Raw genomic sequence first — 27,703 nt, 5'->3', positions numbered from 1 at the left:
AGCCACTGTGCCTTCAAAGCAAATGTTTTCTAAAGATGGGACTATATACTCATGAGTTAGCACCACTCCCATTCAGACCAAAACACCCTCTCCTTGGAAGACTGACAGCTAATTAGAATTAACAGAAACAATATTCCCCATCCAGTTGTTCACATCTAATGCACCCTAGACTGACAACATGGAAATACAAAGAAAAGATATGAAACCATTTGTTGGTACCTTCTGTGTGGCAAAATGTTATAGAGGTCAGTCCAAAATTGAGCCGGTTTTTATAAACAATCATTCTATAAAGTAAGAGCTGGATTTAATGGAATGCCAAAGGATGAATGTTAGAGTAACACAGTATGCAGGAATTAGAAAGAAAAAAAGTCAATTAATACGGTTTTCTCTGCAAAGATCAGATGTACCAAATACTGTGTAAGAAATACTTGTGATAAGTACAGCTCATGGTACGACGGTGGTACTATTCATTATCACCAGAGAAGGACATTACCAACAATATAAGAAGCTGAGATTTTCAAACTTTGGGTAATTAATTTCAATCAGAGCTGGATTCAAGGTCAGTTGTGTAATACCAGCCATTATTTTCCCTTTGCTACCTTTGGCAGGCATTTCACATGGCTCATCCATAAATAATTAAAACCAAAGTATCTGCTGCATCAGCTTAACTACTGCAGGGAAACGCAGAGGTCCAAGATTTTATTTCATTTGGAACTTGTAATAAAAAAGGAAACAACCTTCCCTGTGTATTAAGAAATGAGACTTACTTCCTGCATAAACAATACAAACATTTCTTTTTAAGTGTTCAATATGTTCATTTCCATCTGGACCTTTCCAAACTGCTTAGGTTGAGAAAAATTACGAAAGCAAAAGCCTCATACATGCACTGCCAGCATTAAAATAATTTAAATCCGACGTAACCTCCAACTGACAATAGTGAGTCACAGGATAAGGTAATATTTTGTGAGACACATGATGAAATAACAATTTGAAATTTAGCAACATGAATCACGTTTCCAAAGCATGAGAAGGTGTCCAAAAGGACCCTTGGGACCCCCAGTTAGGACTGATCTGGGAGGGCTACAATCTCTAGTGTTCATAAAATGAAAAGTAGAATACATGAGGGTAAAGTTGGTTTATGGATAGGTCAAAAAGTTCAGTTGGTAATATTTTAATTTCTTAAGGGGAAATGATTTTTAGTTTTCTTCATTCTTATGAATGTATCACTTAATTTACAGCAGATGCACCTCAGAAATATATACATTAAAGCAAAGAGATTCAGTTACAACCAAAAACACCATATCTCAATTCTGTAAGTGTTCATGTATGCGCATAGACAGAAGTCTAGACTAGTACCATTGAACAGAAATAAAGAACAAATTAGATATTAGGCATTTTAAGTAACTTCCTAACCAAGACTTAAACAAAAGTAAAATATGTAGCTTACTCAATCCAAATTTGAGAAGTACACTATGATAAAGTGGAAATAATTCTGTATTTGAATCACAATTTGAGTTACAACTGTGTGAACTTGGCCAAATGCACTGAGTGATTGAGATCACATGGAATTACGTATACTAAAGGTATCTGAAAATCACTGTACAAATTTAAAGAATTAAAATGGCAGAAGAAAAAGGGACAAAGTCATGAAGACAAAATGAGGAACTAGAGAGTTACACTTACATGACCTTTGATATGGTTTTGCTCTGTGTCCCCACCCAAATTTCACCTCCAATTATAATCCCCATATGTCAAGGGGAGCAAGTGATTGGATTATGGTGGTGTTTTCCCATCATACTCTCGTGATAGTGAGTGAATTCTCATGAAATCTGATGGGTTCATAGAAGCTAGTTTATCCTGTGCTCACACATGCTCTCTTTCTCACCTGCCACCATGTAAGATGTGCCTGCTTCCCCTTCCACCATGATTCTCAGTTTTCTGAGGCCTCCTTTGCCATGTGGAACTGTAAGTCAATTAAACCTCTTTTCTTTATAAACTACCCAGTCTCAGGAAGCTCTTTCTAGCAGTATGAAAATGAACAGACACAACTTTCTATGTGATTAAGGAATAACTGTGGTATGGGAACAGTCATCTCTTTGATCTCAGAATATATGATTCCCTCTTTTCTATCAGTGGTTTGATGCTACACACTGATAATGACAATGTCTGTCAGGGTTCCCAGATAAACCTACTCACATGGCTTGACTAGTTTTTCTTTTAGGTATTCTCTGTACAGTCCCCAAACCCAAACCAGTTATTTGAGAGTCCACAGCAAAATTAAAATATCTTTAGAGTCATTATCATCAAAATCATCATCATTATCAGTCTCATCGTTACCATGATCGTCTACTAGCTTTGCTACTCAAATAATGCCTAATATTATATTAAAGGCATTAGTCATAGGGAGAAAAGGGAATATAATCATTATTAAGCCAGATAATATTAAAATGAAGTTATTATTTCCCTTCCCATCTCACAGACTTAGCCATGTATAGTAATGAAGAAATCAGTCCCTTTATATTACATGTTGATATTTAAAAGGAAGAAAGTGAAAACTTTCAGAAAATGATAGGTCTTTAATTGTTGTCCAGATGGATACTCAGGTCTTTAATTGTTGTCCAAATGGATACTCTGACACCCATCACATTGGATTTAGGGCTCATGCTAATCCAGTATGACCTCATCATAATGAATGACATCTCAAAGGACCTGATTTTCAAGGGTCATGTTCTGAGTTTCCAGGTAGACAAAATTTTTTATTTTTTATTTTTATTTTTTGAGATGGAATCTCCCTCTGTAGCCCAGGCTGGAGTGCAGTGGCACAGTCTCAGCTCACTGCAAGCCCCACCTCCCGGGTTCATGCCATTCTCCTGCCTCAGCCTCCCGAGTAGCTGGGACTACAGGTGCCCGCCACACCTGCCTAATTTTTTGTATTTTTAGTAGATATGGGGTTTCACCATGTTAGCTAGGATGGTCTCTATCTCCTGACCTTGTGATCCACCTGCCTCGGCCCCCCAAAGTGCTGGGATTACAGGCATGAGCCACCGCGACCGGCCAGTAGACATAAATTTTTGGGGGGACACTCTTAAACCCAATTGCCAGATCATTTAGGGCCTTGCAACCTATGACCTGGACCTTGGACCTTTTTTTCTAAATGCAATGTTAATTCTTTAGAAGGTTTTTAGCAAAGGAAAAGCCTTAACCTCATTTGTACTTTTGTAAGATCTATTCTGACTATTATGTGAAACATGAGTTATAGGGAGAAAAGAAAAGGAATACAAAGTCAGTTAACTACTGCAGTAATCAAGGTGAGAAATGAGAAAGGCTTATGTTAGTGTGTTGGCATTTACAATCAGAGGATGTGGACATTTTGACGAATTATCTGAAAGATATAAATAACATGTGTGGTTGATGGATTTGAGGTAGGAGTGAGGAAAAGGGAGGGAGCCTAGATTTCTCCTTTGAGTCACTGGGTGGTAGTTGGTACCATTTACTACAACAGGGAAGATTGCCAGCTGGGGTAGGGATGGATACAAATCAGAAGTTCAATTTTGGACATATTACATTTGAGCTGCGTATTAGAATTTCAAGTGGAGATAACATAAGACAGTTGGACCCCAGAGAGGTCAGGATTTGAAAGATAAATTAGACAGTCATCAGCATGTGGATGGTAATTAAAACCATACTAGATGAGGTCATCAAGAGTTGGAGTATAGAAAAGGAGCGCCTGAAATGCATCATAGGACTCTCTTGTGTTTAGAGATCAGTTGGAGACAGAGGAAGAGCCAGTAAGAGAAACTTAGATAGAGGAGCCGCCAAAGCATGAGGAAGTCCAGGAAAGCATGGTATCACAAACCCTACTGCGTGCATTGTAATGCAGAAATCACATGTGGTAGATTATTTGTTTAAAGTATTCACTGTCTTTTCTAACATTCCCCACCCCAGAGACTATCCCTATGAGATGAATATAAGTCATATAACACTGACTAAGGTTTGGCCATGTGCCCAGCTATGGCCAATGGAATGTGAACAGAAGTGATGTGTTTTACTGTAAGAAGTTTTAAGAGCCACGTATTGTCCTGTCTTTGCTCTATTCCTCCAGCATCAACCCAAAATAAGTATGACATCAAGAGTATATCTGTATCAACAATTAATGAGAGTGAGAATAAACTTTTGTTGCCATAAAGCACTGAGGTTTGGCAGCTGTCCATTAGCCACAGTATAACCTAGAAAAAAATGGATGAAACCATCACATCTTATGAGCACGGTCATAAAATGAGATGTTCTTCACAGGTCTGGAGCTGGTGGTAATCCTGAAGTATCAGGAGCTTTTGCATCACACTTATCTAAGATCAGACACCGAATTTGTCACTTACTACCTCTATGCACTTCACCAAATTGGCCTCTCTGAGCCTTGATCTTCCCATCTGGACTAAAGGATACCTATCTTACAGGGATGTGGTAAGGATTAAATGTGACATATTTGCAGAGCACTCAGTATTGTTCTGGCCCCCTCCACAAAATCCCTTTCTATTTATGTTGATTTCTTTCTTTTATTGCCTTAGATTACTCTAGTCATCACCATGTTGTTAGAAAAGGGAGGGAGAATAAGCAAAGTATCTATAAAGTCCGGGACTAGAGAAATGTTCCCTGCTGCAGGGCTGGCTTCAGAGTGACAGCCGGGTGCCTACGACACAAAGGGCACATCACTGTCAGAATCAAGCTGAATTCACACAACAACAGCCCTTATGGAATTCAATTCATAAAATACCTTAGACCATCATTAATAAGGGAGGTCAACTAAGGGAATCCCATGCAGGTAGGATAATTTTCTTAGCAGAGCAAGTGGGAGAGCCTCTCGTCTCTGGACTATATTGGGCAAGAGACAGTTAAAACTCTGGGTGGTTAAACTGGTGGAAACTAAAGCTAAAGAATAGAGAATTTATATTTATTAAATAGAGAATTAACATCTCACCTAAGCCACACTGTCTTTATAAAGTAACTATACTCAAATACTTATTTTACAGATGAGGACACTAAGGCTGAGAGATAAAATATCAGAAATTATACCCAAGTATATATATCCTCCAAAGTCCATATTCTTTCCACTAAGTACCATGAATCTCTAAAATAATTAATTAAGAAGGTAGAGAACTAGCCTTATGACCTAAGCCCACAAAAGAAATGGAAAGGGAAAAGAACATGGAAAACATACAATCATATCAGACTTGTACCAAAAAAAAAAAAAAAAAAAAAAAAAACAATTTAAAACCACTTTAACTTCTTATTCTTTTTCAAAAAAAAAAAAAAAAAAAAAAAAAACCAGTTTGTAGCAGCTTTACTTTCTTCTTCTTTTTCTTTTTTTGGAGATGGAGTTTTCATTCTTGTTGCCCAGGCTGGAGTCCAGTGGCATGATCTCAGCTCACTGCAATCTCCGCCTCCCAGGTTCAAGGGATTTTCTTGCCTCTACCTCCCGAGTAGCTGGGATTCCAGGCGCCTGCCACCACATCCGGCTAATTTTTTTGTATTTTTTTGTAGATACAGGGTTTTGCCATGTTGGCCAGGCTGGTCTCGAACTCCTGCCCTTAGGTGATCCACCCTCCTAGGCCTCCCAAAGTGCTGGGATTACAAGTGTGAGCCACTGTGCCCGACCAGCAGCATTACTCTTAATAGCCAAAAAGTAGAAACACCTGATAGCTATGAACAGATGAATGAATGGATAAAATATAATATATAAATACCAATGGAATATGATTCAGCCATAAAAAGAAAGACATTCTGACATATGCTATAACATGGAAGAACGTTGAAAACATTATGTTATACAAAAGAAAGAAAACGCAGAGGCCACACGTCGTATGACTCCATTTATATGGAATGCCAAAAATAGGCACATTCACAAAGACAGAAGGCAGATTAGTGGTTGCCAGGAGAATAGGATGAAGGGGAACAGGGAGTGACATTTAATGGCTATGGGATTTCTTTGCCAAGTGATAAAAACTTTCTGGTTTGGTGACGGTAGATCAACCTTGTAAATGTACAGACATTTCACAAAAGAAGACATTCATACAGCCAACAGACACATGAAAAAATGCTTATCATCACTGGCCATCAGAGAAATGCAAATCAAAACCACAATGAGATACCATCTCACACCAGTTAGAATGGCGATCATTAAAAAGTCAGGAAACAACAGGTGCTGGAGAGGATGTGGAGAAATAGGAACACTTTTACACTGTTGGTGGGATTGTAAACTAGTTCAACCATTATGGAAAACAGTATGGCGATTCCTCAAGGATCTAGAACTAGATGTACCATATGACCCAGCCATCCCATTACTGGGTATATACCCAAAGGATTATAAATTATGCTGCTATAAAGACACATGCACACGTATGTTTATTGCGGCACTATTCACAATAGCAAAGACTTGCAATCAACCCAAATGTCCATCAGTGACAGACTGGATTAAGAAAATGTGGCACATATACACCATGGAATACTATGCAGCCATAAAAAAGGATGAGTTTGTGTCCTTTGTAGGGACATGGATGCAGCTGGAAACCATCATTCTTAGCAAACTATCACAAGAACAGAAAACCAAACACCACATGTTCTCACTCATAGGTGGGAACTGAACAATGAGATCACTTGGACTCGGGAAGGGGAACATCACACACCGGGGCCTATCATGGGGAGGGGGGAGGGGGGAGGGATTGCATTGGGAGTTATACCTGATGTAAATGACGAGTTGATGGGTGCAGCAGACCAACATGGCACAAGTATACATATGTAACAAACCTGCACGTTATGCACATGCACCCTACAACTTAAAGTATAATAATAATAATAAATTTTAAAAAAAACTACTAAATTACATACTTTAAAATAATCATGTGTAGGATGTGCAAATTAAGCCTCAATAAAAAGAAAAGAGAGGGAGATACTGCCTTTGTGTGTATGTTATTGGTAGTATACAGTGCTATGACTTGTAAACCACTGACTCCACTCCCAGTTTGATAACATATCTCAAGTTCAAACCCCACAGCCTTAGATGAAGTAGAAAGACTATTCGTATAAGCCAACCCTTCGTCCAGACTGGCTTAGGGACTGAGGCGGGTAGCCCAGAGCTGGCCTGCTAACAGAGCAGCAATACACACAGCTTCCAGAAGCCTGGGATCGAGGGCAAAAGAAACAGAAATGCACTCTCGAAGGGCAGTCACAGGTCAGTTTCAAAGGAATCTCCGTGCGCCCTACTGGCTGCTCTTGGGATGCCCTTCTACTTCAACCCCAGAGAGTATGTCACCCTCTTCTTTCATTCTGAGTATCCCCTGAGGAAAGAAGGAAAATATTAAGTGCAGAAGAACAATGAGAAGAGCAGCCACATCTAAGGGAGGGCAGGAAAGTCCCACTGCCAAAGGTGCTCTCATTAAATCCCAGTTTCCCAAGTCGGTAGCAGAAAGTGCTGCATCTCTGTAATAACAAAGTGGCTGCGGGGTTAGGAGGCTCTTTGTGGCACAAATTCTGTAAAACTACTAAAGGAGAGTATAAACCACCCTGGTGCCTGGATCCCTTCCTGACCCCTGTGATCATGCCCATAAATTCCAGAAGCATACAGTCATTCTCTAGACTACTGGAATGGAAATTATTCCGAGTCTGAGGAAAGTAATGAATGATAAAGCCCAGTGGTGTGGGTGGCAGTTAATTTGCCAGGAAGAGCTAATGGGGAGGAGACCGGGGAACTGCCCTCCAGGCTGGGTTCCCCTATTGCCTCATTGATCCTGGTAGTTCTGTTAACCTCTCCGTGCAGTGACTTCCTCATGTGAAAAATGACAATGCAGAAGCCTGTATTTTCTGTCCATTCTGAGCTGGGCTCCCGACAAGGGAGGAAGCACTCTGCTCTCTTCCTCCCAGATAACCTGCCTGCATATTCCCTTGAGAAAGGTGCTCCAAGGAAGGCAGATGAGACTCGCAGCAATTTGCTAATGCAACATTGAATAAGGATGGGTGAGCACAGAGAACACAGATAAGGCAGAAGGAAGCTTATGGCATTTAATCTTGACCATCACCACTTACCTAAAAAAAAAAGAAAGAAAGAAAGAAAGAAAATGGAAATACCGCGCTCCCTGCGCAAGTCACAAAAATCTATTCCCTGTTACCATGATGCAGAGCTTCATGAAAGCATCGGAGTGGATGGTTTTCATCATTTGGATGACTAATTCAACAATATTCACCCTAATTTCCCCTAAATGGGCATTACAGCTTTTGATATCCAAACTTCTTTCAAGCTTAGGGATTTTTTTACCCCTGTGAAAAAACTGCTACTGCAATTTCCGACTTATGGAAGTTCCACTGGCCATTAATAGTGCCTGAATCTTCACAAAAATTGAATGTTAACAGATGAGGAAATAAATTTTCTTTAAATGTGATCTGCTCTCTTTTCTTTAAAAAATAAATAAATAAATAAAATAAAATAAAATAAATCAGCTTCTGAGATTGCACAATGGCCCTGTCTGGATCCATGTATTCTTTTTGTCAGTGACTCAGTATCTTTTAGATTACAGTGTATTAAAATAAACCCAGAGAGCCTAGAGGGAAAAAAATAAACATGGCATTTGTCTTGAACTCATAAAGGGATTCATACAAAAAAGAATTTAATAAAAATCATTACCACCTAAAAGCAACGCCAAAATTTAATTATACATTTTTCAACCCCCAAAGTAAATGCTCTAACAGCTAAACCCACTGAAAAGCTGCCAGCTTTATTACTGCCATACCTCTAGTATTTTCTGAAGCAGTCTCATTTAATTCTTGAACGCATGACCACCTAGCACTGCAGGTAGAGAAAATTTTTCTGTTGCGCTAAAATAGCTTCTATTCTCAAAGGCCCGTAGCAATCCATCAACGTTATCCTCTTGGGTAATTAGGCCCCTTCCCCGCTTCCAGGCAGACATTGTGGAGGATGCTGCTAAGCTCACAGGCAAGTCTGGCTGAATTACAGCAATGTCCAGGGCTGGATTCTCAGTCACTGTGTTGTCCTCAGTCCCTATCAGCCATGGCATTTTTTCAGAAGAGAAATTAGTCCCTCTGCCAACTCCTATATTTTGTATAAGCCCAGATGTCACACTTTGCTAATGTCATACTAGACTGTAATATTTTTATAACGTAGTGTAGAAAACCAAAGCTGAGCCAAATAGACACATTGCTGCCAGATGGGTGACCTTTATTTACTGATAAAAGTTTTTTAAATCATAAAACTTGAACTTATTAGAAAATGAGCTGAGTTTTCAAATTTACATGTGAGCCTAATCCTCTCTCCCGCTGAGAATAGGAGAGAAGATGAGCTCCTAGAAATACAAAGTGTGTAGAAATCCCATCTTCATGGAGCAGGGACAGGGGAGGTGAAGCTCTCCCTGGTGCATGGATTTGCTGAGCGCAGGAACGACTAGAATCGTCTCATGAAAGGAACTGTGGTGCGACCCCTGCAAGCCTGTGAGTGGAAACACACAGCCACCTGCCTTCAAAGCAGGAGGAGAATGCTTATTGTGAAGAACTGGCTTGTCTTCCTCCCATGTGTGTAACCTGGAGAGGAGGATGAAGTAGACTGTGAGGTTTCCCAGGCATTCCCCGGGCTTACTTCCCAAAGCCATTCCTGAGCAGTAATGAAATTTCTAATTGATCTAATCATGTTATATTTGCCCCTAAGCAAGGGCAGTTATCCCTTCTTCGTATTTCCCTGTAGATGTACTTTCTTTGAAAATGTTTTTTTATCCTGACCCATGCATTATTTTCTTCGTTGGGACTGGCTCTGAATATGGCTAGGATTGTAATGGGACCTTTCCCATTCTAATTCTTTCTTCCCCAGACAAATTATTCTCCCGACATATTTACTGATATTAAACTCTGAATATATTCTATATATATTCATGACCTTGAAAGCAGAAATTGACCTCTTCTGTCATCTTATTAGTTACTTTAATAAGTAACTTATTAGTTACTTATTAGTTACTAATAGTAACTAGTCCACTTATTACTTTAATAATGATAAATGGCTTTGCCAATATGCTTACACCATTATACTCTCCAGAACATTACTTTTAAATCTGTTACTTTTATGTTTGTTAATAATTTGCACCCTAACTCATCTGAACTATATCATCTTTGGATTACACTATTTTTAGTTAAACAACAATCACATTTTCCCACACCTCATAGATTCTTCGGGCAATCTAATTTTTTATCAAATCAAATTATAATATATTCAGAAACCAAATATTCTGCCCTGTCAAATGACCCCAATTCAGATATACTGACACATCTATCCACCTTTTTTTTCTTTTCTCTCCTTGTTTCCCTTCTAATATTGAGGGTCATGTGAACTCAATTTTAATTGTGGCTGGTACCACAAAATTATGGTTCTCCACCACAAAATTCTCCTCTCAACCAGCTAGTCGGAATTCTTCCCACTTAGGACTAATATCTAAATGGTTACGCACTGTGCACCACAATTTTTAAGATGAACACATCACTGGGAGGGTTAATATATTTGGGCTTGCCGTCAAGGGCCTTGGGTTCAACTCCAAGCTCTACCTCTTACTATTCACGTGATTGATGTTAGACATCTCATTTAAATGTTCTCTACCACTACAAAGGGAAGATGGCCATAACTGCCCGCAATTATCCCTATTCTTGCAAACGTTAAAGTACATACATACAAAAATGTTTTGTAACTAAATATCATAAGATGTACTACTAGCATCAATATTTGTCATCCTTTGCTTACCACAATCTGTTACCACAAATTTCCCCTCCTGGGAATTTTGGAACAGCCAGGATGACTCTACCAATTTGTCAACTCACTCTTGTGTCTGCAGTCTTCATAAACGGACTGGCACAGCTTTTACAGCCTGTCCATAGAGTGAGGGCCTTAAATTCCTCAATTCATTCTTCTCTCATTACTTACAATGATGAGGTCAGGCTCACTGAAATGTGCCTAAAATCGTGCCTTGAATAAAGTGAGAGCTCAGTCATTGTTGTTGAATACGTAGATGAAAGAAAAAAATCTGAATTTTAGACTAATAGAGAGGCAATGGTAGTATATCAATGCATATGTGACTATACTTGTAAGGCCAAAAGAAAAAAAAAAAAGAGAAGAAAAAATATTTTCTCCATCAGGGTGTGCAGCATATAGCTCACAAATCTTATATTTCTCTCCTTTCATTAATACTGAAAACAGAATTATGAAACTCCTAACAGCCTATTATTAACAGTAACATTTTCTGAGCAATTACTATTTGCCAGACAGAACTGGAGTATGCAAAGATGACTAAACCTCCCTAGAGTGATTTATATGCATCATTATCGTATCTGGATCTAACCTGTGCTTCTTTGGAAATTACTTTTTTTGTGTCTAACTGAAAGCATTTGTTTAAAGCACCTATACTTAAAATTAAAAACAAAACCCAAGCAGTAATTTATCTAGCAAACTGCTTTCACCAAAAGCTTACCTGTTTTTTCCCATCAAGTATCCTGAATTAAGGCTGTAAAATCAATTGACAGTAGACAGTATCCTCTTAAGAATTACAACAAAAACCTTTGCTAGTAACTTCTTTTAACTAACAGTTTTGTAAGATAAACAATGCTAGGGATGCAAGCACCAACAGCAACCGGGGCATCAGGTTCTGCACCAGCCATTCCTCAGGTTTATCTTCAGCCTCAGTTCCCATTATCTTGGTGCTCTGAAAGCAGACTTTTCTCATTTGTTCCTTAATCTGTTATTCAGGTAATTTCTCTGTCCCTTGTGTACCTCTAAAGACTTTTCCCCAGCTGCAAGTACTGATTTCGCTTCTAAATAGTCTTGCTTTGTTTTCATCCCTTTCTGTCTTTCCCAAATATTTCTCCCACCATTGACATTGTGTTCTTTTCACCTTCAATCACCCACCTCACCCTGGGATTGTTTATCTTTCTTTAAATTTCCTCCTTCCAAAGCAAACTGCCACCTTTAAGAAGTTCCTGAATTCTTAAGCCACTATTTCAACAATTTGTTTTTTTTCTTGGTGGGGAATAATTTTTCCCCAATTTAGTTTGTTGTGTATCTTCTCCTCTAAGTGAATTCTCATGGCATATGGCAGGGATATTATCTGTGCTCTTCCACAGAAAGACTCTAGATACTTTATGTCATACGTAACTTTCATCATGACAATCCCTGCTGGGGCCATCATTTCCTGTCATGCAGCAAAGTTCTTCTCAGAATATTAATCTAGTAATGCCCAGAAATGGAGATAACTCTTAGATGGATTTTCTCATGTGTATGTGTGGCACAGCAGGGACTTCACAAGTTTCACACTCCATCTTCCCATGGCTTTTCATAATAACATTTGAAGGGGACTCTTAAGGCATCCACCAGCCTGGTGGTGAAAGGAAAGATTGCAGGTTCTAATCCTGGCTGTGCTCAGAGACGCCCGTGGTCGCTATGTTATGGCAGAATAGGAAAGGATTATGAAAAAATCTACATCAGTGTAACTTTCTTTTCCTAGTAGCCAGATAAATGAAACCAACTCAAAGCCTTACCTCCCTTGGTAATTCCTATTAATATCAAATCTGCCTTGAAATGTCCTTAAAATCATGCGTTGAATAAAGTGAGAGCTCAGTCATTGTTGTTGAATACATAGATGAAAGGAAAAAAATCTGATTTTTAGATAAATATAAAGGCAATGGCAGCAATACTCTATGACTGGTAAACAGCTGCCATTCTCTAGAGTAGTGAACAGATAATCACACTTCAGAAAGAACTGTGGAATTTGGCAGAAAAATGATGGGAAACACCTAAAGCAAGGAAGGAGAGGAAAGTGAGGCAGCCTGCTTGGCCAGAATCAGCAGGGAGCTTGGAGACAGATTCCTCAACATGGGGAAAGGGTATGTGGGAGACCCCCAGCATTCCACATTCCCACTGTAAACTCCTGCTATCCTAGCCAAAGGAAAGCCCTTCAAGCCTCACAGGCTCTCAAATTAACAGAGAGAGCTGTCTGAAAACTGTGCAATGGCACTGATTGAAGGAGGGAGCTCATGCTAGGTCCCCACACACTCCCCAAGACCTAAATAGCTACGACCATAAACCATACCATGCTAAATGTCCAGGGACTGGAGAAGTTGCCCACCTGCCAGGCCCACTGTTGCCACTACCAGCATAGAGCAAGCCACCTAGAGGCCTACGATCTGGCCTGCCTGAATCTGCTAACGCTGGTGCTGATATGGTTTGACTCCGAGTCCCCACCCAAATCTCACCTTGAATTGTACTCCCATAATTCCAACATGTTGTAGGAGGCCCCCGGTGGGAGATAATGGAATCATGGGGTAGTTTCTCTCATACTGTTCTCATGGTAGTGAGTAAGTCTCAGGAAACCTGATGGTTTAATAAGGGGAAACCCGTTTTGCTTGATATTTCATTCTTTCTCTTGACTGCTGTGATGTAAAACATGCTTTTCACCTTCTGCCTTGATTTTGAGGCCTCCCCAGCCATGTGGAACTGTGAGTCAAATTCAACCTCTTTTTTTGTGTATGTAAATTACCTAGTCTCAGGTATGTCTTTATCAGCAACGTGAAAATGAACTAATACAGGTGCCAATGTATGCCAACCCCAGGGTCCACGGACAAGTATACTCAGCCCACTGCTGCTACCACTGATGCCCAAAAACTGGCCACTTGGCACCCCAAGTCACAGCAAAACTTCACCACATTTTCCACTAATGACCACTTCATTACCACTGAGGAAAATACAGACATCACTGAGCTGTTAGAGCTGAGGAAATCATACAGAGACTACACTACGGCACACACTCAGAATCAAGGCCGAAGTTCTCTATTCAGCCAACACCATAAATACATCTTCAGGAAAGTTTCCTCCCCTACAAAAGCAAGTTCAAATAATTTCAATAAGCTACTATTACTTCAGATGTGTATGTATTAAAGTAAAAACATAGAAAATACGACAAAGCAAGTAAATAGGACACCTCCAAAGGGACACAGTAACTCTCCAGCAACAGATCTCAATTTAAAAATTATGATATCCCAGAAAATAAATTCAAAGTATCAATTTAAAAGAAACTCAGTGACATATAAATAGTCCTGAAAAACAATATAAAGAAAACAGAAACAATTTGGAATATGAATGAAAAATCTACCAAAGAGATAGGTGTCATAAAAAAGAACCAAAAAGTAATTCTGGAGCTGAATAATTCATTAAATGAAACAGAAAACACATTTGAAAGCTTCAATAATACACTAAACAGAAGAATCTCTTAACTCGAAGGCAATTCTTTTTAAATAGCCCAGTCAGGCAAAAATAAAGAAAAGATAAATTTAAAACAGTGAACAAAGACTGCATGACATATGAAAGAACATAAGGCAACAAAATATTTGAATTTTTAGAGTCTCAGAAGGAAAAGAGAAAACAAAAGGTTTAGAAAACCTACTTAATGAAATAATAAATGAAAGTTCCCAACTCTAGCAAGATATTTAGACATTTAAATAAAAGAGCCTCAGAGATCCCCAGACACATTGCAAAAATATCTCCACAGCACATTATAGTCAAACTGTCAAAAGTCAATGACAAAAAGAAAATACGAAAAACAGTAAGGGAAAAGGGTCTAATTGCTTATAAGGATTCCCCAATCAGACTACGGTAGCGGACTTCTCAGTAGAAACTTTATCAGCCAGAGAGAATGAGATGTTAGTTTCAAAGTACTAAAAGAAAAAAAAAAAGTGCCATCCAAAGAATATTTGGCCTGGGAAATTATCCTTCATAAATGAAGAAAAAAATAAAGTCTTTCCCTGTCAAACAAAAGCTGAGGAATTCATCATCACTACATCAGCTCTACAAGAAATGCTTAAGGGAGTCCTATACCTGGAAGCAAAAAAAATAAAAAAGATATCTTCCATTATGAAAACACATGAAAATATAAAATCCAGTACTAGAGAAAATACACAAACAGGAGAAGTTTCAAATATTACCACTGCAGAAAACCACTAAACCACAATGATAAACAGTAAGAGAGAAAGAAAGAAAAGATTATAAAACAATTCGAAATCATTTGATAAAATCACAAGCACCTCACATATCAATAATAGACTTGAATATAAACAGATTAAACTTTCCACTTAAAATATATAGAGTGGCTGAATGGATACAAAAAATATATATATAAAATAAAGTAAACATTACCTCACTGTATGCTGCCTACCAGAAACGTATTTCACCTCTGAAGATACATACAGGCTGAAAGTAAAGGGAAGGGAAAATGTATTTTATGCAAATGGAAACCAGAAATAAACAGGAGTAGTTGTATCAGATAAAACAGACTTTAACTCAAAAACAGCAAAAAGAGGGGAAAAAGCTCATTATATAATGATACAGGGATCAAGTCAGCAAAAGGTTATAACAAATATTAATATATATGTACCCACCACTTGGGCATCCAGCTATATAAAGCAAATATTATTAGATTTCAAGAAAGAGACAAACTCCAGTTCAGTAATAGTTGTAGACTTTGACACCATACTCTCAGTATTAAACAGATTACTGAGACAGGAAATTAAGAAGAAAAAATGGATTTAAACTGCACTTTAGGCTAAATTGATTTAACAGATACTTACAGAACATCTATCCAGTGTCTACATAATGCACATCATTCTCATCAGCACATGTAACATTCTCCAGGATGGACCACATATTAGGTCACAAAATAAGTCTTGACAAATTTTTTCAAAATTGACATGTCAAGTATCTTTTCAAACCACAATGAAATAAAATTAGAAACCAACACCAAGAAGAACTTTGAAAACTCTACAAATCCATGGAAATTTAAAAAACTGCTCCTAAATGATCATTCAGTCAAAGGAGAAATTAAGAGAAAAAGTTTTTAAAAAACTGAAACAAATGAAAATGAATATAGAATATACAAAAACCTATAGGATATAATACAAGTAGTGCTAACAGGGCACTTTATAGCAATAAGTGCCTACATCAAAAAAGTAAAAAGATTTCAAGATTTGTACAGTTTTCAAAGTTCCTCTTGCCATTGGTTTAATTTTATTTCACTGTGGTTTGAGAAGATATCTGATACAATGTTAATTTTGAAAAAATTTGTTGAGACTTATTTTGTGACTTAATATGTGGTCCATCCTGGAGTATGTTACATGTGCTAATGGGAATGATGTGCATTCTGTAGACATTGGATAAATGTTCTGTAAATATCTGTTAAATCTATTTAGTCTAATGTACAGTTTAAATCCAATGTTTCTTTCTTAATTTTCTGTCTCAGTAATCTGTTTAATGCTGAGAATGGGGTGTCAAAGTCTACAACTATTACTGAACAACCTGCTCCTAAGTGACCACAGGGTCAAAGAAAAAAATTATGAAAAAATTTTATTTAAAAAATTGAAACAAATGAGAATGAAAATACACCATACAAAAACCTATTGTATATAATAAAAGTAGTGCTAAGAGGGAGGTTTATAGCAATAAGTGCCTACATTAAAAGAGTAGAAAGATTTCAAATAATGATGCACCTCAAGGAACTAAAAAACCAAGAGCAAACTAAACACAAAATTAGTACAAGGGAAAAATAACAAAAACCAGAGAGGAACTAAATAAAATAGAGACTAACAAAATACAAAGTATTAAAGAAAAACTTGTTTTCTGAAAAGATTCATAAATAAACCACTTGCTAGATTAACGATGTAAAAAAGAGAGAAAATCCAAATAAACAAAACCAGAAAAGAGAAAACATTTCAATCAATACCACAGAAATACAAAAGATTATCCAAGACTATTATGAACAAGTATACACTAACAAACTGGAAAATCTAAAGAAAATTGATAAATTCCTGGAAACATACAACCTATCAAGATAAATCAAGAAGGAATAGAAAACCTGAACAGACCAAGTAACAAGATCAAAACATTAATAAAAAGTATTCCAACAAAAAAAGTCCAGAACTAGATGGCTTCAATGCCAAATTTTATCAATCATTCAAAGAATGACTAACACCAATTCTTATCAAACCATTTCAAAAAACTAAAGAGGAGGGAATTCTTCCTAATGCATTCTATGAGATCAGCATTACCCTGATAACCACCAGCTAAGGAAACACAAAGAAAACTACAGAGAAATATTGCTTATGAACATAGACACAAAAATCTTCAACAAAGTACTAGCAAACTAAATCTGACAGCACATCAAGAAAAATAATAATACATCACGATCAAGTGAAAATTTTCCCAGGGATGTAATAATCCAACATACACAAATCAATAAGCATGACACACAACATCATAGAATGAAGGACAAAAACTATATGAAATTCTTAATTGACACAGAAAGGATTTTATAAAATTCAATATTTCTTCATGATAAAAATGCACAGAAAGAACATAGGCATAGAAAGAACATACCTCAAAATAATGAAACGCATGGGTGACAAACCCACAGCTAACATTAAACTTAATGTTATGGAATGAAAACTAGAATAAGACAAGATGTCCACTCTCACCACTTATATGTAACATACTACTGGAAGCCCTAGCCACAGCCATCAGGAAAGAAAAAGAAAAGCTTTCCACATTGGAAAAGAGGAAATTAAATTGTGCCTCTTGTTTACGATAAGATCTAATATGTAGAGAATCCTAAAGATGTCACCAAAAAACTCTTAGATCTGATAAATAAATTTGTTAAAGTTGTAGGATACAAAATCAACATATAAAAATCAGTAGCATTTCTGTATACCGATAATAAACTAGCCAAGAAAAAAAATCAAGACGGCAATCCCATTTACAAAAGCTATTAAACAATACCCAGTGATATGGTTTGGCTGTGTCCCCACCCAAATCTCAACTTGAGTTGTATATCTCAGAATTCCCACATGTTGTGGGAGGGACCCAGGGGGAGGTAATTGAATCATGGGGGCTGGTCTTTCCCATGCTATTCTCATGATAGTGAATAAGTCTCATGAGAGTTGATGGGTTTATCAGGGGTTTCCACTTTTGCTTCTTCCTCATTTTCTCTTGTTGCCACCATACAAGAAGTGCCTTTCATGTCCAACCATGATTCTGAGGCCTCCCCAGCCATGTGGAAGTGTAAGTCCAAATAAATCTCTTTTTCTTCCCAGTCTTGAGTATGTCTTTATCAGCAGCATGAAAACAGACTAATACATCTAGAAATAAATTTAACCAAGAAGGTGGAAGATCTCTGCAAGGAAGCCATAATGTGCTGATGAAAGCAATTAAAGATGACACAAACAAATGGAAAGACATACCATGCTCATGGATCAGAAGAGTCAATATTTTTAAAATAATCATACTTCCCATAGCAATCTACAGATTTAATGTAATCCCTACCAAAATACCAACATTGCTTTTTCATAGAGTTAGAAAAAACAAGCCTAAAATTTGTATGGAACCAACAAAGAACCCAAATACTTAAAACAATTCTGAGCAAGGAAAAAAAAAAAGCAAAAAATCTGGAGTCATCACACCACCTAACTTCAAACTATACTACAAGGATATCATAACCAAAATAGCATGGTATTCCTATAAAAAACAAAACATAGACCCATGAAACAGAAGAAAATCTAGAAATAAGCCTATTTGTACCCAACTAATTTTTGTCAAATGTGCCAAGAACATACACTGGGGAGCGGACACTCATTTCAATAAACGGTGCTGGGAAAATTGGACATCCATATGCAGAATAACAAAACTGGACCCCTATCTCTTGCTGTATACAAAAAGGAACATAAGATAGCTGAAATACTTACATGACAGGCCTGAAACTGCAAAATTTCTAGAGAAAAACATGGGGAAAATACTTCAGGACATCGGTCTAGGTAAAAACACAGACAACTAAACCAAAAATAGACAAATGGGCCTATATTCAACTAAACAGTTTCTGCGCAGCAAAGAAAACAATCCACAAACTGGAAGGAAAACCTGATGAACGAGAAAAAATATTTGCAAACTATTATTCCAAAAAAGCATAATATTCAGTAATATACAAGGAACTCAAATAACTCATCAGTTAGAAATACAAATAACCCCATTGAAAAGTGGGCAAAGGATATGAATAGACATTTCTCAAGAGAAGACATACAAATAGCCAACAGATGTATGAAAAAATGTTCAACACCACTAATCATCAGGGAAATACAAATCAAAACCACAGTTAGCTATCAGCTTACATCTGTTAGAATGGCTATTACTAAAATAAGGATGCAGAGAAAAGGAATATCTTATACAGTTTTGTGGGAATGTAAATTAGTACAACTACTATTGAGAACAGTATGGCTATTACTCAAAGAACTATAGCACTACCATACAATCCAGCAGTACCACTTCTGGGTATTTACCTGAAGGATAAGAAATCAGTATATCAAAGAGATACTAGCAATCGTGCTATGTTTTAGCACATGTTTTATCATAGCACATACGCACACACATACACACATACACACACGTGAAATAATGGTGTTCTGTCCCCAGTATATGTTCTCAGCATCTTCGTCAAAAATTAGTTGGGTACAAATACACGGATTTCAGGATTTTCTTCTGTTTCGTTGGTCTGTGTTTCTGTTGTATACCAAAACCGTGCTATTTTGGTTATAATAGGCACCTTTTAGTACAGTTTGAAGTCAGGTGGTATAATGCCTCTAGCTCTTTTGCTTTTTGTATTTAATGTGGAATATATATGCCACATCATATATATAACATAAACTATTGTACTGAATATAGTCCCATTTGTCTATTTTTGTGCTTTTGCCTAGACCAATGTCCTAAAGTATTTTCCCTATATATATATATAATAGAAAACTATTTGACCATAGGGAAAAAAGTGAAACATGTTATTTGCAGCAATGTGGATAGAACTGGAGGTCATTAGATTAAGTGAAATAAGCCAGGCACAGGAAGACAAATATCTCATGTTCTCACTCATATGTGGGAGCCAAGAAACTGGATCTCATGAAGATAAAGAGTAGAATGGTGATTACCAAAGTTTGGGAAGGGTGGCGTGGTGGAGGGATGACAGAGGAAAAAAGAATACAAATGTACTTATTACTACTGAACTGTACATTTAGAAGTGGTAAGAAATAGTAAAAAATAGTATGTCTAACACTAAAAGAAATCATAATAACATCAATAGAAAAGTGAAACAAAATATTGATTATGGTTTCTTTTTCCATATCTCACTCTTACTGTTCTCCTCTTAAGACTCAGACCCTCCATCTTACCCTCTCCTTTCTCCTCGTCTCTGAGGGGAAAATTTACATGATCCTAAGAAGTCTCCCTTGATATCCCCACTTTGTAGTGTCATGCATTAAGCACATGGTGACCATGTCTTCCCTCTAATAATCATTTTAATCAGGAGAGAACTGCTTTGGAAACTACTTTGCAGATAAGAAAATTAAGATACAGAAGAGTTAATTACTTTTTCAAAGGTTAAAAAATGGTCTGGTTTCAACATTTGTGTCCTCCCCAAATTCACATATTGAAATCCTCACCCTTAAAGGGATGGTATTAAGAGATACGCCTTTTAGGAAGTGATGAGGTTGTCCTCATAATGGGATTAGTTCACTTATAAAACAGACCCCAGACAGTTGCCTTGCCTCTTCCACCATGTGAGCATGCAGTGAGATGGCGCGATGAAATCACCAGACACTAAATCTGCCTGCAACTTGATCACAGACTTTCCAGCCTCTAGAACTGCAATAAATAAATTTGTAATGTTATAAGCTATCCAATAAATGGCATTTTGTTATAGCAGCCCCAATGAACTAAGACAAAAAATTAAATCAAATATGAAATGTAACTCTTTGAACTTGAGCTACATATGGCAGACTGGTTCTATGCTACCTTGACCTTGGGTGGAAAGGGGAGCAAATTAGAGTAAACCGTCATTCTGTCTCTCTTTAGTGTCATTTTCTACCTTCATTTAAATAGATATCTGCAATCATATAATTTTTCAAGAAGAGTCTAACATTTTCTTTCAGGGTAACAACTATTTATATTTTAAGTAACATGAGAAACACTCAAGGTAAACCAAATAACATCAGGTTTGCTCTCAATCACACTCAATTCTGGGCCTGTTTGTCCTATGAACTTGCTGGATGTCCACAGAAAGTTATTTAACTCTGACGGGTCTCAATTTCCTTATTCATAAAATAAATGGACTATATTTTCCTCAGGGTCTATTCCAGATCTAACTGTTTTTAATTTATGCTATAAGACAAAAACAGTCATTGCCAACTTTCTCAATATTCTAGACACGTCCCCGGAGATCTCACATGCTGGGAGAATTTTGTCTGCAAAATCCTAGGCATAAAAGTATGTAAGTAAAATATGAAAGGCTTATTAAACAAGCCATACCACTTAAACCGGGGTATGACAAGTGTACCCTCCACTAATAAAGTGATACAGCTTCCTAATCCACTGAGAATACAAACCAAGATTGGCAATACAGATGTCAGATATGTTCTGTACTGCATCAATACATCGATATGTCACTTTTCAGTTGAAATTACAATATTTGACAGCCTATATCCTTCTTCCTAGAGAGAAAATATTTCTATAGCCTTTTAATATTTGTATAGTTTCTGCAGCATTGCAAGCTCAAATCAGGATAACTTAAGTAGTTTAATGTCACTTCCTTAAGACCATTTTTTCTGCAGAAGTAAATTTCTATACACAAATCTGAATTTAATGCATATGAGCATGGTGTGCAACTAGGTCAATTCAGGTGTTGTTAATGCAAAGAATGAAAGCTGGTTTCAAGATTTTCTCTAGAAATCTTTTTAGAAAATATTCATTAAACAAGTGAAATTTTTAAAAAACAATTCTTCTCACTTATTATATGCATATTAGTCACCTGGGGATATTTAAAATGCAGGTTCTGATTTAGTAGTTCAGAGACAGGAACTGTGATTAGGGGGCCAAACCATCTGGGCTTGTCTGAAACTGAAGAGTTACCTGGGACAAAGGACTTTTCTTGCTAAAACTGGGTATATTCTTAGCAAACCACCACCACGAATCTGTCACTCTACCTGAGATTCTGGACTACCGAGAAGCACCCAGATACTGCTGCTGCTGTTGGTCCTCGGATCAAATTTTGAGGAGCAAAAGTGGGGGACTGGTTTCAGAACCTGTGGTACGGGTAGCTGGTTTCAAATTTTTCTTTCTCCCTTAGTACTTATGTGATCTTATGCAAGTTTCTTTACTTATCAAGTCTCAAATCATCAACTGAAAATTAGGATAGTAATAAATACCACTTCACAGAGCTGTGAGCTTTAGAAAAGATAAAGAGCATAAAGTTCCTGGTCTATTAGGAATTCTCAACAATTGTTAGCTTTTGGTATCATCGTTGTCTTAATATTTTCTCCGAATATTTTAAAATATCAGTGAAATGAATATCATTATAGTATACAACTGTTGAAATAAAACTTGATTAGATATGATCTTGACACTTGACTGAATTGAAAGAAGATTTTATTTCACTTGTATCAAGTCTTTGGGCAAATATGTCTTTAGAAAGTCAAGTACATATGGCAAAATAACTAATATATGTACGATTTCATGCTTTACAAATAAATGTGCAAATGGTGATAACCCTGCATCTGCATCAAGTGAAATGTATTAGAATAATTGACTTACCTTTCAATGTTGAGTCAATTCAAGGAAGAGAAATTCCAATTTAACTGCACCAATTCATAAGTAAAATAATCAGAGAAGAACGAAATCAAAATCCTATTTAGTCAATGATTGAGTCAAACCATGTAAAAAACTCCTTGAAATTCATTTTTAAAGTGCAATTTTCAGGAGGTGATTCATCCTTCTGGATGGTAAAATCATGTCACCAAATACTATAATGGTGAGTAAAATAATGCAACATGTTATTTGGACCTGAGGTGAGAAAGGCTTGACGTAGGAGACAAGTAAAGAAAGGGGACAGAAGTGCAGAGTCCGGAGAAGAAAAAAATGATGGGATACGGAACGTGGCCTGAAACACAAAGCAAAGGACACCAAGGTCAAAGACAGCTCTGTGGTTCTAAGCTTTATATAGTAAGTGTTAAAACATACCAAAAAAACCTACAAAACCTCACAAGGATGATGATTTAAACCTAAATCAGTTATTACTCAATTCTACTAATGTCATTAGTCATATTTTTAATTTACTATTACAACTCAGTATCTTTTAGAAAATAATTTCCATATTCAAATAAATTAAAAGCTGACGATCATTAATGTGGACTTATTTGACTTCCTCTGACTTCCAATGTTTCTACCATATAGCCTAGCATCTGAAATTTATCGAAAAAAAAAATTGTGAGCATACCAGACAGGTTCATGATTATTAAGCCCTTAGGGCCACTGTTACCTTGCGCACTCCCTGGGCCTACAGGAGCTGTGGCTTTGATTCATGATGTAGAAAGGATTGTTATCTAATCAATCAGCAAGCCAATTGACACAGAATAATTTATTTCACATTAACATCATTTATTAGCCTGGGCATATGTAACTTTTCACTAATGTTTAAGACATCGGTTTTACAATAAAAAATCTTAAATCATGTAGCTCATATTTCCTGTGACAAATGAGAAAAAATGAGGAAACCAAAGCTTTTGGAGAAGGGCTGGAACTAGTACTTAGTTCTTCTAACTCCTCGTGTTAGCCTGTTTTCCTTGCGCCAATATTGACAGAGAATAAAGAAGAAAAATTGCATCAATGCTTGAGCATTGATCATCTACTTTGTCATTTGTCGATGCTTTTAAAAGGAAAAAAATGCTTTATCCTTGCCATGCCCTTTCATAGACACTCGTTTCTTCTTCCTCCTCTATTGATTCTGTTCACAATTTTCTAAACTTCTTTATCTTCCTATGAACTTTAATGATAACATATTCAAGGGCATTCATTAATGCAGCACAGAGTCATCACAAAGAAAACACGAAACTTGGGGCACAAATGAAGGCTTAATACACCTACAATGTCTTAGATGAAGCACGTCCCCAAGGCAAGTATGGTCTGTAAGCATCTTACATCATACCCAAGTGTCCCTAATGTGACTATCAGTTGGTTATTGATTTGAATATTTAATTTTCTAAGCTTCTATGTGTTCTAGTTTTTGCAATCTATTAATTTATTCTTTAAGCAACACAATTCTGTGAATAAAGTAGGTTTATGTAAGTATACCATCCTTCAGTGTCCCAGAATCTTCTATACATCCTGGGCCATCTAGTGTAAAAAACTTCCTGTCTTACAGAACTACTTTTTAAAATCCCTGATGTTTCCAGGACAATTTCATCTGACCTTTATGTGAAAACCACCACCCTCCCTCCAACCTTCACACTTGACAACTGATTTTAAACCATCTCCCAGGTGCCTAAGTAAGCAAAGTTACACATGTACTCATACAAAATTTGTGTTCTTTACCAAAATCTACCTTGGGAAGGGAAATTCTGTGGCTGTTACCTGCAGATGTTTTATTTGAACAGATATTATAAATGGATTTTAATTGTGCTTTCAGATGTAAAACACCCACTAAGGAATAGCCCTAATAGACCTGTAGGAACTCAATAAAATAAATCAATAGCATATGTCCTGGAAGAGTATCGCACTTTCTAACATTTTGATCAATACTGACATCTGACCCATAAAATGTATCATCTATTAATTTTTTTGTGAAAATTTGCTGATACAAGTGCAACTACATACAAGAAAATGTATTAAGGAGAACTTTATTGTCCCTTGCTCTTGCCAACGTTTTTCTGACACGTCACCATGCTATCACCTCTCTCTCCTGTTCGTGCGGTTCTTGTTGCAGGAAATAATAATAATCTTTCTTTGTGTCAGATCCTCATTCTCCTCTGAATCTCAAATGTCCACATTGAACCATCACCTACGATGTCATTATATTAGCTCACTACACGCAATTACATGTACCAGAGGCACAGCAAGTCACACGATTAAATCTGAGTTCTTTTTAAAACACAGTAGAAGGTGATGTAGCCAAATAGTCCTAAGTTCAGGTTCACAGCAGTTTCTAGACTGCTGTGAGTAGCAGAGAGGAATATGATCAGGCTCCTTGTAGGCCCTTGGTTGAAGCAGAATCAATCTATTGGCACATTTGTTCTTCCTCGTGTTGCTTTATTTGTCCAGCTTTAGCTGAGGTACACAGACTCTAAAACTTATAGCTGCCTGTTACTAATGACATAGAGAAAGCTAAAATTTTATTTTTGAGAAACAGCAAAAATGCCAAAAAAAGACCAAGCTAAGAGGCCAAATGACGGGGTAACCTAAACATCTAAGATTTGGGGGAAGTTTTGCAGAAGACAAAACTGGATAAAATTACCATACTGTGGTTTGGCGGTGCAAACACTTAAACACAGTAAATTCAAGATAAAAAGCGTAACAAATTATAAAATACATGGAGAATGCAGAGAAGCAATGACTGGAATTTTAAGTTTCAGTGGTTATTATACAAAGAAAGGAAAATATAATATTTACTGAAGCCTTACGAGGTGCCAGGTCTTTACAACCTGTGAGAGAAGCATTCCCAGTTCCATTCCCCAGTGAGGAAATCATGGTTCAGAAAGGTGAATTAAGGTCCCTGGGTCACCCAACTACTAAGGGGAAAAGCTGAGATTCAAACCTGGGCCTGTCTAAATGATAGAGCCTTCATGATGTTTCACCAAGCCATTCTGCTGATCACTTTTATTATCTTAGCAGCCAAACCTCTGAAATATTAAAGTTTATGATCTCTTGCTCCTTCAATGTGCTTTGTAAACTTCTGCACTATTGTAGGTTCTGGGTCTATGCAGAATGCTGAGCCGGCTCTCACAGTTTCCCTTTTCTATATCACACTGCCTATTTTTAAAGACTAAGCTTTAGCATCATCTTAGGTCACGATATGGTTTGGCTATGTCCCCATCAAATCTCATCTTGAATTCCCCTGTGTTGTGGGAGGGACCCAGTAGAAGGTAATTTAATCATGGGGGTAGGGCTTTCCCATGCTGTTCTCATGATAGCAAATAAGTCTCACCAGATCAGATGGTTTTAAAAAGGAGAGTTTCCCTGCACATGTTCTCTTCTCTTGTCTGCTGCCATGTGAGACATGCCTTTCACATTCCGCCATGATTGTGAGGCCTCCCCAGTCACGTGGAACTATAAGTCCAATAGATCTCTTTCTTTTGTAAATTGTCCAGTCTCAGGTATATCTTTATCGTCAGTGTGAAAATGGGCTAATACAGGTCACCTGTTCTCTGAGACTGGTAGACAGACCAGTATTGAGGGAAAGGAAAAAAGCTACACAAGACTCCCACAAAACCAAACAGAGCTAAGTTAGAGTTTGGGGGGAATGATAAGTAGTGAAACTTTTTAAGCAAGAGAAGAGTAAAGAAAACATTCAGTGTTGTAGTTACCTCAAGGGAAAGGCAGAAAGATGTGACTGGGGATGGAAACTTACGTAGACTCAATGTCATTTTGTATTGATTGAGTGCTTACATTGGTGGAGAGATTACAGGCATAGAATCTATTATTAAGCCTTGTAAATAATACAATATGTTTATCTACTTTGTTGTATATTTTACTTTAAATAAGAAAGTAATTGGTCCAAGCCCAGAGCAGCAGGACAGGCTGGTTACTCTGCACACACCCAAGGCTCTAAGAGAAAGCCCTGCTCAACCCCTCCATCTCGACCAAGCAGGGCACGAAGCAGCCCATCACTGGTCCAAAGCCTGCTTCACTGAGAGCTGAATCTGTGCATCCTACAAGGGATTAATACATCATGAAGCAAGTCCTTCGTTTTTATAAATAATCACAGTTCAGGGACTCCCATCACGATAAATTCTGAAATGCCTCTCCCTGCTCTCTGTCCTCTTATGCCCTACTCTATTCTTGCCAGCATGAACATTTTAATCTTTAAAATTAATTAAAGTCAGAATGCCAAAATATTTGATTGGATATTTGTCAATATGAGACTGAAAAGAAAAAAAATAATGTTTTATAATACCAGCTAGTAACATTTAAAAAACAAAGTAAAACAAAGAAGACTCATTTCTGTGAAGCCAGAATGTGTTATGTTATTTCCTATGTCTAAGCAGTTGAGAAGCAGCAGTGTTCTTCTTTCAGTATGTACAGCAGTTACAATTTTGCATTCATTTGTCTGAATATTTGGCTTAATGTCTGCTCCCACGTGAGATTATAAGTTTGATGAGGGCAGGCTCTGTCTGTTCATCATGGTCCTCCCAATGCCAAGCCACAGCTCTGAGGACAATTTAGTTGTCATAAGTGAGTGACCAAGTGAGTACATAAATGAACAAATTTTAGTATTAAAAAATCTATATCTTATACATCCACTGTGATAACTTCATAAGAATAAGACAAGAAATATTTTTTTTTAATAAGGGCAACTTTCAATGTTCAGAAAGTTGAGTCACTAAATCAAGCCATCAGATACATAACAAATCCTCTAGCCCATTCTCCTGGTAATATCCTAGATATTAGGTATTGCTGCCATCAGAATTCATATTCATGTTATTAGCTGATTAGTATAATACAGTTAGAAATAATTCTTCTGGGTGGTAATGAATAGAAAAATTAGTATGTATTTACATTTTATATACCCACTCTCCTCAAAAAAGAATGAGAAATATGAGTGATTAT

At 37.1% G+C, this 27,703-nt stretch overlaps 1 long non-coding RNA gene across 1 annotated transcript in view; it reads right to left on the bottom strand.

Moving 5' to 3' along the window:
- LOC116270510 overlaps nt 1-25,982 on the bottom strand; it is a 32,794-nt gene extending 6,812 nt beyond the window's left edge. The window contains exons 1-2 of the long non-coding RNA XR_004178558.1: nt 22,697-25,982; nt 20,625-20,752 (exon numbers count right to left, since the gene is read on the bottom strand). This is a non-coding gene — a long non-coding RNA (uncharacterized LOC116270510). The remainder of the gene's footprint in view (nt 1-20,624; nt 20,753-22,696) is intronic.
- Between the last annotated feature and the right edge of the window lie 1,721 nt (nt 25,983-27,703).

This window comes from Papio anubis, chromosome 15 (assembly GCF_008728515.1).
Source record: "Papio anubis isolate 15944 chromosome 15, Panubis1.0, whole genome shotgun sequence".
Lineage (NCBI taxonomy): Eukaryota > Metazoa > Chordata > Mammalia > Primates > Cercopithecidae > Papio > Papio anubis.
Note: the sequence above shows the minus strand (reverse complement) of the source record. Positions and strands in the feature narration are given on the sequence as shown.